The sequence below is a fragment of the Rhinoderma darwinii genome, unplaced genomic scaffold (genome assembly GCF_050947455.1).
Source record: "Rhinoderma darwinii isolate aRhiDar2 unplaced genomic scaffold, aRhiDar2.hap1 Scaffold_837, whole genome shotgun sequence".
Classification (NCBI taxonomy): domain Eukaryota; kingdom Metazoa; phylum Chordata; class Amphibia; order Anura; family Rhinodermatidae; genus Rhinoderma; species Rhinoderma darwinii.
Window position 1 is genome coordinate 24817 of NW_027464405.1, and position 21019 is coordinate 45835.

Sequence of the window (21019 nt, forward strand, 5' to 3'; positions counted from 1 at the left end):
CGGAAATATAAAACCCCTCACACCGCGCAATCACCGGAAATATAAACCCCCCCACACCGCACAATCACCGGAAATATAAACCCCCCCACACCGCACAATCACCGGAAATATAAACCGCTCACACCGCGCAATCACCGGAAATATAAAACCGCTCACACCGCGCAATCACCGGAAATATAAAACCCCTCACACAGCGCAATCACCGGAAATATAAAACCCCTCACACCGCGCAATCACCGGAAATATAAAGCCCTCACACCGCGCAATCACCGGAAATATAAAACCACACACACCGCGCAATCACAGGAAATATAAAACCCCTCACACCGCGCAATCACCAGAAATATAAACCCCTCACACCGCGCAATCACCGGAAATATAAAACCCTCCACACCGCGCAATCACCGGACATATAAAACCCCCACACCGCGCAATCACCGGAAATATAAAACCCCTCACACCGCGCAATCACCGGAAATATAACCCCTCACAACGCGCAATCACCGGAAATATAAAACCTTCACACCGCGCAATCACCGGAAACATAAACCCCCTCACACCGCGCAATCACCGGAAATATAAACCCCCCACACCGCACAATCACCGGAAATATAAACCGCGCAATCACCGGAAATATAAAACCCCCCACACACCGCGCAATCACCAGAAATATAAAACCCCCCCACACCGCGCAATCACCGGAAATATAACACCCCTCACACCGCGCAATCACCGGAAATATAACCCCCTCACACCGCGTAATCACCGGAAATATAAAACCCCTCACACCGCGCAATCACCGGAAATATAAAACCCCTCACACCGCGCAATCACCGGAAATATAAACCCCCTCACACCGCGCAATCACCGGAAATATAAACCGCTCACACCGCGCAATCACCGGAAATATAAACCCCCCCACACCGCACAATCACCGGAAATATAAACCGCTCACACCGCGCAATCACCGGAAATATAAAACCGCTCACACCGCGCAATCACCGGAAATATAAAATCCCTCACTCCGCGCAATCACCGGAAATATAAAACCCCTCACACCGCGCAATCACCGGAAATATAAACCCCCCACACCGCGCAATCACCGGAAATATAAAACCCCTCACACCGCGCAATCACCGGAAATATAAACCCCTCACACCGCGCAATCACCGGAAATATAAAACCGCTCACACCGCGCAATCACCGGAAATATAAAACCCCTCACACCGTGCAATTACCGGAAATATAAAACCCCCCCACACCGTGCAATCACCGTAAATATAAACCCCTCACACCGCGCAATCACCGGAAATATAAAACCCCCCACACCGCGCAATCACCGGAAATATAAAACCCTCCACACCGTGCAATCACCGGAAATATAAAACTCCTCACACCGCGCAATCACCGGAAATATAAACCACCCACACCGCGCAATCACCGGAAATATAAAACACCTCACACCGCGCAATCACCGGAAATATAAACCCCTCACACCGCGCAATCACCGGAAATATAAACCCCTCACACCGCTCAATCACCGGAAATTTAAAACCCCTCACACCGCGCAATCACCGGAAATATAAACCTCCCCCACACCGCGTAATCACCGGAAATATAAAACTCCCTCACACCGTGCAATCACCGGAATTATAAACCACTCACACCGCGCAATCACCGGAAATATGACCCCTCACACCGCGCAATCACCGGAAATATGACACCCCTCACACCGCGCAATCACCGGAAATATAAAACCCCCCACACCGCGCAATCACCGGAAATATAAACCCCTCACACCGCGCAATCACCGGAAATATAAAACCCCCCACACCGCGCAATCACCGGAAATATATAACCCCCCCACACCGCGCAATCACCGGAAATATAAAACCCCTCACACCGCGCAATCACCGGAAATATAAACCCCTCACACCGCGCAATCACCGGAAATATAAAACCCTCACACCGCACAATCACCGGAAATATAAACCTATCACACCGCGCAATCACCGGAAATATAAACACCTTACACCGCGCAATCACCGGAAATATAAAACCCCTCACACCGCGCAATCACCGGAAATATAAACCCCTCACACCGCGCAATCACCGGAAATATAAAACTCCTCACAACGCGCAATCACCGGAAATATAAACCCCTCACACCGCGCAATCACCGGAAATATAAAACCCCTCACACCGCGCAATCACCGGAAATATAAACCCGTCACACCGCGCAATCACCGGAAATATAAACCCCTCACACCCCGCAATCACAGGAAATATAAACCCCCTCACACTGCACAATCACCGGAAATATAAAACCCCTCACACCGCGCAATCACCGGAAATATAAACCCCCTCACACTGCGCAATCACCGGAAATATAAACCCGTCACACCGCGCAATCACTGGAAATATAAACCCCCCACACCGCGCAATCACCGGAAATATAAACCTGTCACACCGCGCAATCACCGGAAATATAAAACCCCTAACACCGCGCAATCACCGGAAATATAAAACCCCTCACACCGCGCAATCACCGGAAATATAAAACTCCTCACACCGCGCAATCATCAGAAATATAAAACTCCTCTCACCGCGCAATCACCGGAAATATAAAACGTTCTGTCTCACAAAATAGCGACGCAAAACGGTTTTCTTTTTTGAACAAATTTTTCTTTCCTTGTCGAAGATAAATCTCAACATTTGGTGTCGTCGTAATCGTATTGACCCGGAGAATAAAGGTAACAAGTCATTTTCACCGCATGGTGAACGCCGCAAAAACTAAACCTAAAAATCAATAGGATTCACTGCGTTTTCCTCTATTCCAGCCCACAATTGTTTCCTCTTTCCCAGCACATTATAGGGGACAATAAAGGGGTTTTCCACGATCGGACAACTGATGACCTTCACCAGATAGGTCATCAGTATATGATCTGTGGGGGTCCGACACCCGGACTCCGCACCGATCATCTGCTCCAGCTGCCTCCGGGCACCAGAAGTCCATGCTGAAAGCAGATGCTCCGGTCACGGAATAGAGCGGTCGTGCTGCTGTGTTAAAGTGAATAGGAGCAGAGCATTTAGTTCTGCAGAACGGCCGCTGTGCAGTGGTCGGAGCCATTTGCTTCCGGCTCCAACTACTGCATACCGTTCAAAACATCCGGCAGCCGGAGCAGCTGATCTGTTCGGGGTCCGGGTGTCGGACCCCCACCATCATATACTGATGACCTATCCAGTGGAGGTCATCCGTTGTCTGATCGTGGAAAACCCCTTTTAAAATTACTTCACGTCCAGCACAAGACATGTTCTCATACGGCTATGCCAACGGAAAAACAAAAAAGTTCTGGCTTTTGGAAGGAGGGAGGAAAAATTTGAATTGGCTGCGTGTCCAAGGGGTTAAGTACATAAGAAGAGACAAACATTAATGAATGACAGACTGGTCCAGAGGGAGAGAGACCCTGCCCTCGTAGACTGCACTCTACAAGAGAAGGAGAGACCCTGCCCGTGTAGACTGCACTCTACAAGAGAAGGAGAGACCCTGCCCGCGTAGCCTGCACTCTACAAGAGAAGGAGAGACCCTGCCCACATAGACTGCAATCTACAAGAGAAGGAGAGACCCTGCCCGTGTAGACTGCACTCTACAAGAGGAGAGACCCTGCCCGCGTGGCCTGCACTCTACAAGAGAAGGAGAGACCCTGCCCACATAGACTGCACTCTACAAGAGAAGGAGAGACCCTACCCGCGTATACTGCACTCTACAAGAGAAGGAGAGACCCTGCCCGCGTAGACTGCACTCTACAAGAGAAGGAGAGACCCTGCCCGCGTAGACTGCACTCTACAAGAGAAGGAGAGACCCTGGCCACATAGACTGCACGCTACAAGAGAAGGAGAGACCCTACCCGCGTAGACTGTACTTTACAATAGGAGAGAGACCTTGCCCGCGTAGACTGCACTCTACAAGAGAAGGAGAGACCCTGCCCACATAGACTGCACTTTACAAGAGGAGAGATCCTGCCCGCGTAGACTGCACTCTACAAGAGAAGGAGAGACCCTGCCCACGTAGACTGCACTCTACAAGAGAAGGAGAGATCCTGCCCACATAGACTACACTCTACAAGAGAAGGAGAGACCCTGCCCTCGTAGACTATACTCTACAAGAGAAGGAGAGACCCTGCCCGTGTAGACTGCACTCTACAAGAGAAGGAGAGATCCTGCCCACATAGACTACACTCTACAAGAGAAGTAGAGACCCTGCCCGTGTAGACTACATTCTACAAGAGGAGAGACCCTGCCCGTGTAGACTGCACTCTACAAGAGAAGGAGAGACCCTGCCCGTGTAGACTGCACTCTACAAGAGAAGGAGAGATCCTGCCCACATAGACTACACTCTACAAGAGAAGGAGAGACCCTGCCCACATAGACTGCACTCTACAAGAGAAGGAGAGATCCTGCCCGTGTAGACTGCACTCTACAAGAGAAGGAGAGATCCTGCCCGTGTAGACTGCACTCTACAAGAGGAGAGACCCTGCCCACATAGACTGCACTCTACAAGAGAAGGAGAGAACCTTCCCACATAGACTGCACTATACAAGAGGAGAGACCCTGCCCGCGTAGACTGCACTCTACAAGAGAAGGAGAGAACCTGCCCACATAGACTACACTCTACAAGAGAAGGAGAGACCTTGCCCACATAGACTGCACTCTACAATAGGAGAGACCCTGCCCGCATAGACACTACAAGAGGAGACAGTAGGTGAGGGTAGAAGCTGGTCATCCGGTGGAGTAGTGGCAGCCGGTTATTTTAGGGTGTAAGCTTTTCTGAAGAGGGGGTGTTCAGGTTACTAGTGAAGGTTTGGATAGTGGGAGAGATCTGATGAGTTGGGCTAAAGAGGTCAGAATGTGGGGGAAGCACGGGAGAAATCTAGATGATGATGTGAGGAACAGATAAAATGAGAACAAAGAAGGTCTTGTGAGGACCGGAGATTATGTGTGGGAAGGTATCAGGAGATTAGGGCAGAGATGTATGGAGGGGATGGTTTGTTGACATCCTTGCATGTCATTTTTAATATGTATAACTTAATTTAGTAGGCAATGGGTGGCCAGTGACCGCAGAGGTGGAATGAGGGGACAAGGTAGATTTATCCTTGCAGCTGAGTTGAGAATGGGTAGGAGGGGTGCAATAGTGTTAGATGGGAAGCCACAGAGAAGGGTGTTGGAGTAGTCTAGACAGTAGATGATGAGGGCATATATACTAGCATTTATGTCTGTTCGAGGAAAGACTGACTTCAAGAGGTTTTTGAGGTTGAGGCAGCAAGAAGTGGTAAGCGCTTGGCTGTGCTATTTGAAATTAAGGGTTATCCCAATGCAGCGGACCTGTGAGACCGGGAAATGTGTGGAGCCATTAACTGTGATTTGATAGTTCTGGTAAGGGGGTTGAGTGAAATGGGGAAAAGATGATTCCGTTTTCTCCATGTTAATCTTAAGGAAGTGGGAGGTGAAAGAGGAGATAACTGTTAGACATTCTAGATAACAGGGAGGTAACATCAAGACCAGAGGCACTGGCGTAGCTATAGGGGTTGCAGCGGTCGCAATTGCGACCGGGCCCCGAAGCCAGGGGGGCCCACGGCCCCCCGCACCACATCAATAAAAAGTTACTATAGTAACTCGGGCCGCGGGCCCCTGTTACTATAGTAACATACTTTACTTACCTTCCTGGTTCCGGATCGCAGCGGAGGTCCTGACGTCAAGCGCTGTGCGCAGCGCATGACGTCACAGCGCTATGCCGCCGCGCACAGCATCGAGGCTACAGAACTCCCGCCGCGGCCGAAGAGGAAGGTAAGGTTAGCCCTGACTGGCGGGGTCTGACTCCCGGGACCCGCCAATCAGCTGTTTTGAAGGGGCCGCAGCACTCGTACGAGAGCTGCTCCCCTTCATTCCTGTCACTTCATTCCGGTCACACTGTGAAACGGTGTCGGCGATTCACAGTGTGGGCGAGTAGTGAAATGAAGGGGAAGCAGCTCTCGTACGAGTGCTGCGGCCCCTTCAAAACAGATGATTGGCGGGACCCGGGAGACACATCAGCTATTGATGGCCTATCCTGTGGATAGGCCATCAATGTTTAGGGACTGCACAACCCCTAAGCCTACGATGTAGCAGGCTTAGGGGGCCCATGAGACAGGATCACAGATTGTGTGATCCTGTCTGCTGGGTCCTGTATCTAAGCCAATCACATGGTAGGCTTAGATACATGGCCCATGCGTGATCCTGTCTGCTGGGCCCTGTATCTAAGCCTACCACACTGTAGGTTTAGATACAGGGCCCCAGCACACAGTAATCTTATACTGTATAAGATTACTGTCTGCTGGACCCTGTAACTAAGCCTACCTTGTGGTAGGCTTAGATACAGGGTCCCCCAGACAGTATCACACATGGGCCCTGTATCTAAGCCTTAGGGTATGTGCACAGACACTAATTACGTCCGTAATTGACGGACGTATTTCGGCCGCAAGTACCGAACACAGTGCAGTGAGCCGGGCTCCTAGCATTATAGTTATGTACGACGCTAGGAGTCCCTGGCTCGCTGCAGGACAACTGTCCCATACTGTAAACATGTTTTCAGTACGGGACAGTTGTCCGGCAGCGAGGCAGGGACTCCTAGCGTCGTACATAAGTACGACGCTAGGAGCCCGGCTCCCTGCACTGTGTTCGGTCCGGTACTTGCGGCCGAAATACGTCCGTCAATTACGGACGTAATTAGTGTGTGTGCACATACCCTAACACATGTGTTACTAATCATTTTTTGTGTGTTTTCTTACAGGTTCGGTCGTTGCACTACGGCGGATTCCAGGACTACTTCGATGACAGCTTTTTTTTTATTAATAAAATGGTTAATGAGGGTTGTGTGTGTTTTTTTTTTTATTTCAATAAAATATTTTTTCTATGTCTTTGTGGTTTTTTTTTAAACTATATTACTACCGCCTTAGTAATGGCCGCCGGCTGATTGACAGCGTCCATTGCTAAGGCGGGACTTAGTGTTAGCTGCTGCAGAGGCTAACACTAACCCCCTTTATTACCCCGGTACCCACCGCCACCAGGGGTGCTGGGAAGAGCCGGGTACGATCCAGTACCTGACCATCTGTAGTGATGGTCGGCCACTGGGGTGGCCGCAGGCTGGTATTATCAGGAGGGGAAAGGCCAAAAACAGTGGCCCTTCCCATCCTGGTAATGCTGCCTGCTGCTGCTTTATTGTATCTGGCTGGTTATGAAAATGGGGGGGACCCCACGTAATTTATAAAAAAAAATTATTGGAAAGAACGATGTCGGGTCCCCCCCAATTTTCATAACCAGCCAGATACAACACAGCAGCAGCAGGCAGCATTTCAAGGGTGGGAAGGGCCACTGTTTTTGGCCTTCCCCAGCCTAATACTACCAGCCTGCGGCCACCCCGGTGCCTGCCCGTCACTACAGATGGTCGGGTACTGGTTTGTACCCGGCTCTTCCCAGTACCCCTGGTGGCGGTGGGTACCGGGGTAATAATGGAGGTTAGTGTAGCCTCTGCACCGGCTAACATTAAGCCTCGCCTTAGTAATGGAGATTGTCAATCAGCCAGCGGCCATTACTAAGGCGGTGATAATAAAGTTTAAAAAGATACAAGCACATAGAAAAAATATTTTATTGAAATAAAAAAACACAACCCTCATTAACCATTTTATTGAGAATAAAAGAAACGCCGTCATTGAAGTCCTCGTATCCGAAGTCCAACAACCGAACCTGTAAAAAAAACCATAAACACACAAAAATAATCAGTAACACATAAAGAAACAAAATTATTATTCTTACCTATCCTGGGTCCAGCGCTGGAGCCGCAATGTCAGCGAGCTGGGCCCTGTATCTAATCCTATCATGTGTGATACAGTCTGCTGAGCTGTGTATCTAATCCAATCATGTATGATACTGTCTGCTGGGCCCTATATCTAATCCGATCATGTGTGATACTGTCTGCTGAGCCACTGTATCTAATCCTATCATGTGTGATACTGTCTGCTGAGCCACTGTATCTAATCCTATCATGTGTGGTACTGTCTGCTGAGCCACTGTATCTAATCCTATCATGTGTGATACTGTCTGCTGAGCCACTGTATCTAATCCTATCATGTGTGGTACTGTCTGCTGAGCCACTGTATCTAATCCTATCATGTGTGGTACTGTCTGCTGAGCCACTGTATCTAATCCTATCATGTGTGATACTGTCTGCTGGGCCACTGTATCTAATCCTATCATGTGTGATACTGTCTGCTCAGCCACTGTATCTAATCCTATCCATAGTTTATAGGGTCGTAGTGCTATAGATATGCTATGCTGTCTCATATACACTCTTTTTTTGGGGGCGGACACATATGTATTGGGGCTATTTCCCGGACATTTTAAGCCCTGAGGGTATGTTCACACGGCAGCGTCCGTTACGGCTGAAATTACTGTGCTGTTTTCAGGAGAAAACAGAACCGTAATTTCAGCCGTAATGGCATGTGCAGGCGTCTTTTGCTGCGTCCATTACGGAAGTAATTGAAGCTGGTTTTCCATGGAGTCCATGGAAAACGGCTCCATTTACGTCTGAAGAACTGACAGGCACTTTTTTACGCGCCGCCTTTTGACAGCGGCGCGTAAAAAAAAATGACCGTCGGCACAGAACATCGTAAGACCCATTCAAATGAGTGGGCAGATGTTTGCCGACGCTTTTGAGCCGCATTTTCGGACGTAATTCAATGCTAAAACGCCCGAATTACGTCCGTAAATAGTGTGTGTGTGAACCCAGCCTTAGTGACGCCCCGGCTGCTAGTGCTGCATTGTTGGGTCACTTAGGAGACCCAGCGATGCAGCTGAAAGCGGACCGTCGGCCATGAGAAGTTTGCGGGGGGGGGCCCAGTAAGAATTTTTGCATCGGGGCCCATGAGCCTCTAGCTACGCCCCTGACCAGAGGTAAATTTGACCAAAGATTTAGATGGAGAAAAGTAAGGGATCCAGAACACTGAGACCCATGAGGGAGCGATAGTAAATCTTTAGTTGGTAAGGTATGAGGAGATCCAGGAGAGGGCCAAGTCTGTGATGTCAAGGGACTAGAGAATTTGTATCAGGAGGGTGTGATCGACTGTGCCGAAGGTGGTGGACAGGTCTAGAAGGAGGAGCACAGAGTAATGTAGAAGCAGAGGACAGGTCTAGAAGGAGGAGCACAGAGTAATGTAGAAGCAGAGGACAGGTCTAGAAGAAGGAGGAGCACAGAGTAATGTAGAAGCAGAGGACAGGTCTAGAAGAAGGAGGAGCACAGAGTAATGTAGAAGCAGAGGACAGGTCTAGAAGAAGGAGGAGCACAGAGTAATGTAGAAGCAGAGGACAGGTCTAGAAGGAGGAGCACAAAGTAATGTAGAAGCAGAGGACAGGTCTAGAAGGAGGAGCACAGAGTAATGTAGAAGCAGAGGACAGGTCTAGAAGAAGGAGGAGCACAGAGTAATGTAGAAGCAGAGGACAGGTCTAGAAGAAGGAGGAGCACAGAGTAATGTAGAAGCAGAGGACAGGTCTAGAAGAAGGAGGAGCACAGAGTAATGTAGAAGCAGAGGACAGGTCTAGAAGGAGGAGCACAGAGTAATGTAGAAGCAGAGGACAGGTCTAGAAGGAGGAGCACAGAGTAATGTAGAAGCAGAGGACAGGTCTAGAAGAAGGAGGAGCACAGAGTAATGTAGAAGCAGAGGACAGGTCTAGAAGGAGGAGCACAGAGCAATGTAGAAGCAGAGGACAGGTCTAGAAGGAGAAGCACAGAGTAATGTAGAAGCAGAGGACAGGTCTAGAAGGAGGAGCACAGAGCAATGTAGAAGCAGAGGACAGGTCTAGAAGAAGGAGGAGCACAGAGTAATGTAGAAGCAGAGGACAGGTCTAGAAGGAGAGGCACAGAGTAATGTAGAAGCAGAGGACAGGTCTAGAAGGAGGAGCACAGAGTAATGTAGAAGCAGAGGACAGGTCTAGAAGGAGGAGCACAGAGTAATGTAGAAGCAGAGGACAGGTCTAGAAGGAGGAGCACAGAGTAATGTAGAAACAGAGGACAGGTCTAGAAGGAGGAGCACAGAGTAATGTAGAAGCAGAGGACAGGTCTAGAAGGAGCACAGAATAATGAAGAAGTGGGGGAACAGGTTTAAAAGGAAAAGCACCAAGTAATGTAGACGATGGAGGACAGGTCACGCTTTACAGAAGTCTGTGTGTAAGATGTGACTGCTAAGTGATAAGATGATGCAGAGATCCTGCACACCCAGCACAATACATGCTGCTACCTCACACTAAACTACCAGGACATACACACTGTATTGGTGGGACGTACTGCGCATGCACACTGGTCTGGCGGGACCTTCCGCGCCTGCGCACTGGTCTGGCGGGACCTTCCGCGCCTGCGCACTGGTCTGGCGGGACCTTCCGCGCCTGCCCACTGGTCTGGCGGGACCTTCCGCGCCTGCCCACTGGTCTGGCGGGACCTTCCGCTCCTGCCCACTGGTCTGGCGGGACCTTCCGCACATGCTCGCAGGACTGGCGGGACCTTCCGCACATGCTCGCAGGACTGGCGGGACCTTCTGCACATTCACACGTGACCGCTGGTTCCCAATAACCATGGTTAGTATCTGTCTTTCAGATGTGAATAAAGTTACTATCCGGTAAAATAATCTACAAGGAAAAGGGGAATACTATAATAATTAAGAATTTTAGATGTCTCTGAAGATCCAGGATCTCTGAGGTAACTTCTAATATCTGTAAAAACTTATATTAGGGGTGTATTCATTCATAAAGGGCATCTGTCACACTGACCACCAGTCTGATCTGTTGGCAGCAGATTATATAGCAGGGGGAACTGAGCAGATTGTGTCTCTCCATTCACTTCTATAGGAGCTACGGAAACCGCCTAACAAGGCCACCCAGAGGTGGAGCCGCATCTATCAGACATTTCTGGCATATCCTGGGGAGAGTTGTCCGTGTTGGGAATACCCCTTTATTCCATGTGGTGACGGCTCTGAGAAGATGTTTCTCTCAATGATGAATAAGTGAGGTTCTGTATGTCACACATGATGATGTCCCCTGTATGATCTCCATCTTCTCCTTTCTTCATAAAGACGTCTGCAGTACTAGATCCTCCAGTTCCTCCAGTTTTCTCATCTTCTCCTCCACAACGCTCCTTCTCCTGAATGACCCACCAAGGATGGACAAGCACAGGAATGAGATGAGCAGAAGAATATTAGACTTCACCTTGGAGATCATCTACCTGTTGAGCGGAGAGGTAAACTTTTCTACATTATAGAACAAGTCCCACATAGGGAAGGGACAATACATAATAGGAATAATCCAGTGTCCTGTATAACAACGTCCAGATCTTCCAAGTGACGTCAAGAAGCTGAAGGTCAGCCACCGATATGGTCAGTTATGTGTCATGTCACCAATGCAGCAATAGTAATGTTGTAGAGCAATGAGAATGACCAGGAACCAGGAGGATCAGGATGACATCTATATAGAAACATAGAAGATGACGGCAGGAGGAGAGCACATGGTCCATCTAGTCCCCCCAATATTATTTCCTTTTTAGTTTTGGCCTCGTTCTATTTTCTCAATGTCTTTTTGTAGGTGAGGTCTCCAGTATTACAGATGTGGGGTCACTAGAGGTCTATACAGTGGGGTCACAATCTCCCTCTTTCTACTGAGGGGGGAATACTGTGTTCAGTTCTCTAAGTGTCTCTCTCCATACACAGGAGTACACAATAGTGAAGAAGACATCGGGTGACTGTACGACTCCCATCATCCATGAGTCAGGAGGATGGAGCAGTAGTCCCATCACAGAGCCTCCCCCTCACTCCCGGATACATGAGAAGAAGATCTTAGAACTGATCTACAAGATGACGGAGCTGCTGACTGGAGAGGTGACACTGCTGGGAATGCTGGGAAATTCTACAGTAACAGCACTGGAGGTGTCTGGGTGATGACTGTATCATTGTGTGTGTCAGGTTCCTATAAGGTGTCAGGATGTCACTGTCTATCTCTCCATGGAGGAGTGGGAGTATCTAGAAGGACACAAGGATCGGTACGAGGAGGTCATGATGGAGGACTACCGGCCGCGCACATCACAAGGTGAGAAGAGACAGATATATATTGGCATTACTGTGGGCACAGGCTGGACTGGCGGTCATGTTGAGGCCTTAATACCGTCATGTGCAGCACATATACACGTGTGTACAATGACATGTAATGTAGGAGCTCCACAATTTCGGCTCCTTTTACATCACATTAGATCCCTGTGTTTCGTGCTGCCGGCTGCTCATAACTCTGCATTACAGGTCACATTACATTGTACAGCGCTGGCGGCCGTTCTGGATACAGGAGCCATGAAGACGGGCAGTACGCGCTGTCTCCTAATGCAGAGTTATGGGCAGCCGGCAGCGAGGACTATGGGCAGTCGTGCTGTAGTCAGAAGTAAACCTGGTAATACAAGTCATGTAGAAAGACGATTATCGGCACACTCCGGCAGTATAATAGTTTCCTATATAATGTCCGTATAATCGGAGGTTCTCTTTAATATTACAAGTTATGGGCACTAGATTCTGGAGATGGGACGGTGATCCAGGGATTTATTCTGATTTCCAGATTTGGAGTCGGGGAGGAGTTTTCCCCTAATTAGACAATTGTCATCCACCTCATGGGGGTTTATCTTCCTCTGGATCAACACGGTCGGATTATAGGTTGGTCTTGATGGACTTGTGTCTTTCTTCATCCTTAGTAACTGTAACACAGAATGTATGGAGCTAAATTTACCACGAATATAAAGTACAACGTGTTCTGAAAAAACAATCTCACAATGTCTTGGATAAGTAAAATCTTATTCCCACTTCTGATACGTCTCCACATGGCGTAAACACGGCGGAACGTCCAAAACTCATTTTTGGCGCGACGTGTAGATGAGATTTGTTAAAATCTCATCCTCATTGCTACTACTGTAATACGCTGCAGATTTTCTCGCAATTAAATACTTTGCAGAAAATCTGCATCTTATCAGCCCCGTGTGCACATACCCTTAAAGTGACACGTCAGATTTGAGAAATGGTTCTCTTAAACAGGTCAAAAATAGGCCATGGATTCCACTCCCAGAGGAGTCCCTGACATCACTGTCCATATATGGACAGAGACGTCAGGGGCTCCCTCTAGAAGCACAATTTCCAGCCAAGTTGACGGCAACGCTCTGGCAAATGATTCCGCTCCTAGAGGGAGCTTCAGTGGCGCTATCTACAGGGGATGAGGTGCTATCTGCAGGGGTTTGGCATAAGTTTGATTAAACTAAGGGGGAGATGTGCCGGCACTTGTGGAGAGAGCCGGCGGACAGGAAAGTACAACCCTGTTCCATTCTGCCAATATTTATTTATGTGACACCTGCCCAGGGCATCAGGAGTTGGAAGGTATATAGCCATGTCGTGAAGGGGTTAATTAATATGTATAGAAAATATTGCCTACAGAGGTGTACACAGCCTTTAAGAGGCTAATAAGCAAGTGACACCCAGACCATTTTTGGTTGCAGGTAACTAAATAGAGGCGTCCTGTGTCCCGCCACGTTCATGTGTATCCGCGTCCACAGAAGGCAGATACAGGTAAATACTATGGTGGAGCAGGGAGCCAGTTACGCCCCGCCGTTCACTCTGGTAGGGCACAGTCTCCTTTAGGCCTGCGGCTTACAAGGTGCAGGAACATCGACACCGGTAGTGAGGACCTCAACATTGTAATTCCGGCTCTGATCAGTAAACATAGAAGTGTAGAGAGAAGTGTCTGATATATAGACAGATATACAGTAGTCATGTATTCAGTCCCTGTGTGTTTCCTACAGATGGATCCAGTAGGAGAAATCCACCAGAGAGATGTCCCAGTCCTCTGTATTCCCAGGACTGTCCAGAGGAAAATCCCAATGTCCCAGAGAATCATCAGGTAGATGAAGCTGAGCCGTATACCAGGTCTATATAGGGGGTGCGGAGCTTTTCGGTCCTGCAGTCATTAGGGATGTCACGATACCAGAATTTGGACTCCGATACCGATACTTCGTGTAGTATTGCGATTTCGATATCAAAACGATACTTTACCAGCAGTAATAAAAAATAATAAAAAAGTTCTTCCGTTTTCTGATGTGAGACGCGAGGCGTGATGATGAATGTAACCTCCATGTACCTCATTAATAGTAATTAACCCCATCATGTTTCTCAGTCATAATGGGTTAATGTGTGAGGTACATGAAGGGGTTAATTACTATTACTGAGGTACATGGAGGTTAAATTCATCATCACGCCTCGTGCCCCACAATAATAAGTGACAGAAATATATACTGATAGTACACAGCAATATATCTATATACTGATAGCACACAGGCATATATCTATATACTGATAGCACACAGGCATATATCTATATACTGATAGCACACAGGCATACATCTATATACTGATAGTACACAGGCATATATCTATACACTGATAGTACACAGGCATATATCTATACACTGATAGAACACAGCAATATATCTATATACTGATAGTACACAGCAATATATCTATATACTGATAGTACACAGGCATATATCTATATACTGATAGTACACAGGCATATATCTATACACTGATAATACACAGGCATATATCTATATACTGATAGTACACAGGCATATATCTATATACTGATAGTACACAGGCATATATCTATATACTGATAGTACACAGGCATATATCTATATACTGATAGTACACAGGCATACATCTATATACTGATAGTACACAGGCATATATCTATATACTGATAGCACACAGGCATATATCTATATACTGATAGCACACAGGCATATATCTATATACTGATAGTACACAGCAATATATCTATATACTGATAGTACACAGACATACATCTATATACTGATAATACACAGGCATATATCTATATACTGATAGCACACAGGCATACATCTATATACTGATAGCACACAGGCGTATATCTATATACTGATAGTACACAGGCATATATCTATATACTGATAGTACACAGGCAGATATCTATATACTGATAGTACACAGGCATATATCTATATACTGATAGTACACAGGCATATATCTATATACTGATAGCACACAGGCATATATCTATATACTGATAGCACACAGGCATATATCTATATACTGATAGCACACAGGCATATATCTATATACTGATAGTACACAGGCATATATCTATATACTGATAGTACACAGGCATATATCTATATACTGATAGTACACAGGCATATATCTATATACTGATAGTACACAGGCATATATCTATATACTGATAGCACACAGGCATATATCTATATACTGATAGCACACAGGCATATATCTATATACTGATAGTACACAGGCATATATCTATATACTGATAGCACACAGGCATATATCTATATACTGATAGTACACAGGCATACATCTATATACTGATAGTACACAGGCATATATCTATATACTGATAGCACACAGGCATATATCTATATACTGATAGCACACAGGCATATATCTATATACTGATAGCACACAGGCATATATCTATATACTGATAGCACACAGGCATATATCTATATACTGATAGTACACAGGCATATATCTATATACTGATAGTACACAGGCATATATCTATATACTGATAGTACACAGGCATATATCTATATACTGATAGTACACAGGCATATATCTATATACTGATAGCACACAGGCATATATCTATATACTGATAGCACACAGGCATATATCTATACACTGATAGTACACAGGCATATATCTATATACTGATAGTACACAGGCATATATCTATATACTGATAGTACACAGGCATATATCTATACACTGATAGTACACAGGCATATATCTATATACTGATAGTACACAGGCGTATATCTATATACTGATAGTACACAGGCATATATCTATATACTGATAGCACACAGCCATATATCTATATACTGATAGTACACAGGTATATATCTATATACTGATAGTACACAGGCATACATGTATATACTGATAGTACACAGGCATATATCTATATACTGATAGTACACAGGCATATATCTATACACTGATAGCCCACAGCAATATATCTATATACTGATAGTACACAGGCATATATCTATATACTGATAGTACACAGGCATATATCTATATACTGATAGTACACAGGCATATATCTATATACTGTTAGTACACAGGCATATATCTATATACTGATAGCACACAGGCATATATCTATATACTGATAGTACACAGGCATATATCTATATACTGATAGTACACAGGCATATATCTATATACTGATAGTACACAGGCATATATCTATATACTGTTAGTACACAGGCATATATCTATATACTGATAGCACACAGGCATATATCTATATACTGATAGTACACAGGCATATATCTATACACTGATAGTACACAGGCATATATCTATATACTGATAGTACACAGGCATATATCTATATACTGATAGCACACAGGCATATATCTATATACTGATAGTACACAGGCATATATCTATATACTGATAGCACACAGGCATATATCTATACACTGATAGTACACAGGCCTATATCTATATACTGATAGTACACAGGCATATATCTATATACTGATAGTACACAGGCATATATCTATACACTGATAATACACAGGCATATATCTATATACTGATAGTACACAGGCATATATCTATATACTGATAGCACACAGGCATATATCTATATACTGATAGCACACAGGCATATATCTATATACTGATAGTACACAGGCATATATCTATATACTGATAGTACACAGGCATATATCTATATACTGATAGTACACAGGCATATATCTATATACTGATAGTACACAGGCCTATATCTATATACTGATAGCACACAGGCATATATCTATATACTGATAGTACACAGGCATATATCTATATACTGATAGTACACAGGCATATATCTATATACTGATAGTACACAGGCATATATCTATATACTGATAGTACACAGCCATATATCTATATACTGATAGTACACAGGCATACATCTATATACTGATAGCACACAGCAATATATCTATATACTGATAATACACAGGCATATATCTATATACTGATAGCACACAGGCATATATCTATATACTGATAGTACACAGGCATATATCTATATACTGATAGCACACAGGCATATATCTATATACTGATAGCACACAGGCATACATCTATATACTGATAGTACACAGGCATATATCTATATACTGATAGTACACAGGCATATATCTATATACTGATAGTACACAGGCATATATCTATATACTGATAATACACAGGCATATATCTATATACTGATAGTACACAGGCATATATCTATATACTGATAGCACACAGGCATATATCTATATACTGATAATACACAGGCATATATCTATATACTGATAGTACACAGGCATATATCTATATACTGATAGCACACAGGCATACATCTATATACTGATAGTACACAGGCATATATCTATATACTGATAGTACACAGGCATATATCTATATACTGATAGTACACAGGCATATATCTATATACTGATAGTACACAGGCATATATCTATATACTGATAGCACACAGGCATATATCTATATACTGATAGTACACAGCCATATATCTATATACTGATAGTACACAGGCATATATCTATATACTGATAGTACACAGGCATATATCTATATACTGATAGTACACAGGCATATATCTATATACTGATAGTACACAGGCATATATCTATATACTGATAGCACACAGGCATATATCTATATACTGATAGTACACAGGCATATATCTATATACTGATAGCACACAGGCATATATCTATATACTGATAGTACACAGGCATATATCTATATACTGATAGTACACAGGCATATATCTATATACTGATAGTACACAGGCGTATATCTATATACTGATAGTACACAGGCATATATCTATATACTGATAGTACACAGGCATATATCTATATACTTATAGTACACAGGCATATATCTATATACTGATAGCACACAGGCATATATCTATATACTGAAAGTACACAGGCATATATCTATATACTGATAGCACACAGGCATATATCTATATACTGATAGTACACAGGCATATATCTATACACTGATAGCACACAGGCATATATCTATACACTGATAGTACACAGGCATATATCTATATACTGATAGCACACAGGCATATATCTATATACTGATAGTACACAGGCATATATCTATATACTGATAGTACACAGGCATATATCTATACACTGATAGTACACAGGCATATATCTATATACTGATAGTACACAGGCATATATCTATATACTGATAGTACACAGGCATATATCTATACACTGATAGTACACAGGCATATATCTATACACTGATAGCACACAGGCATATATCTATATACTGATAGTACACAGGCATATATCTATATACTGATAGTACACAGGCATATATCTATATACTGATAATACACAGGCATATATCTATACACTGATAGTACACAGGCATATATCTATATACTGATAGCACACAGGCATATATCTATATACTGATAGCACACAGGCATATATCTATATACTGATAGTACACAGGCATATATCTATATACTGATAGTACACAGGCATACATCTATATACTGATAGTACACAGGCATACATCTATACACTGATAGTACACAGGCATATATCTATATACTGATAGCACACAGCCATATATCTATATACTGATAGTACACAGGCATATATCTATATACTGATAATACACAGGCATATATCTATATACTGATAGTACACAGGCATATATCTATATACTGATAATACACAGGCATATATCTATACACTGATAGTACACAGGCATATATCTATATACTGATAGCACACAGGCATATATCTATATACTGATAGCACACAGGCATATATCTATATACTGATAGTACACAGGCATATATCTATACACTGATAGTACACAGGCATATATCTATATACTGATAGTACACAGGCATATATCTATATACTGATAGTACACAGGCATATATCTATATACTGATAGTACACAGGCATATATCTATATACTGATAGCACACAGGCATATATCTATATACTGATAATACACAGGCATATATCTATATACTGATAGCACACAGGCATATATCTATATACTGATAGCACACAGGCATATATCTATATACTGATAGTACACAGCCATATATCTATATACAGATAGTACACAGGCATACATCTATATACTGATAGCACACAGGCATACATCTATATACTGATAGTACACAGGCATATATCTATATACTGATAGTACACAGGCATATATCTATATACTGATAGTGCACAGGCATATATCTATATACTGATAGTACACAGGCATATATCTATATACTGATAGTACAAGGCATATATCTATATACTGACAGTACACAGGCATATATCTATACACTGATAGCACACAGGCATATATCTATACACTGATAGTACACAGGCCTATATCTATATACTGATAGCACACAGGCATATATCTATATACTGATAGCACACAGGCATATATCTATATACTGATAGTACACAGGCATATATCTATACACTGATAATACACAGGCATATATCTATATACTGATAGTACACAGGCATATATCTATATACTGATAGTACACAGGCATATATCTATACACTGATAATACACAGGCATATATCTATATACTGATAGTACACAGGCATATATCTATATACTGATAGCACACAGGCATATATCTATACACTGATAGCACACAGGCATATATCTATACACTGATAGTACACAGGCCTATATCTATATACTGATAGCACACAGGCATATATCTATATACTGATAGTACACAGGCATATATCTATATACTGATAGTACACAGGCATATATCTATACACTGATAGCACACAGGCATATATCTATATACTGATAGTACACTGGCATATATCTATATACTGATAGTACACAGGCATATATCTATATACTGATAGTACACAGGCATATATCTATACACTGATAATACACAGGCATATATCTATATACTGATAGTACACAGGCATATATCTATATACTGATAGTACACAGGCATATATCTATATACTGATAGTACACAGGCATATATCTATATACTGATAGTACACAAGCATATATCTATATACTGATAGTACACAGGTATATATCTATATACTGATAGCACACAGGCATATATCCATATACTGATAGCACACAGGCATATATCTATACACTGATAGAACACAGGCATATATTAGTACACAGCCATATATCTATATACTGATAGCACACAGGCATATATCTATATACTGATAGTACACAGGCATATATCTATATACTGATAGTACACAGGCGTATATCTATATACTGATAGTACACAGGCGTATATCTATATACTGATAGTACACAGGCGTATATCTATATACTGATAGTACACAGGCATATATCTATATACAGATAGTACACAGGCATATATCTATACACTGATAGTACAGAGGCATATATCTATATACTGATAGTACACAGGCATATATCTATATACTGATAGTACACAGGCATATATCTATATACTGATAGCACACAGGCATATATCTATATACTGATAGCACACAGTCATATATCTATATACTGATAGCACACAGGCATATATCTATATACTGATAGTACACAGGCCTATATCTATATACTGATAGTACACAGGCATATATCTATACACTGATAGCACACAGGCATATATCTATATACTGATAGCACACAGGCATATATCTATATACTGATAGCACACAGGCATATATCTATATACTGATAGTACACAGGCCTATATCTATATACTGATAGTACACAGGCATATATCTATACAC

The 21019-nt window shown here is 43.5% G+C and overlaps 1 long non-coding RNA gene across 1 annotated transcript; it reads left to right on the forward strand.

The window, feature by feature from the left end:
- The first annotated feature begins 12041 nt into the window (after nt 1-12041).
- Nucleotides 12042-14145, forward strand: LOC142731603 (uncharacterized). The gene is made up of 3 exons (XR_012879040.1): nt 12042-12159; nt 12673-12767; nt 13901-14145. It is a non-coding gene; the product is annotated as an uncharacterized LOC142731603 (long non-coding RNA).
- The last annotated feature ends 6874 nt before the right edge of the window (nt 14146-21019 follow it).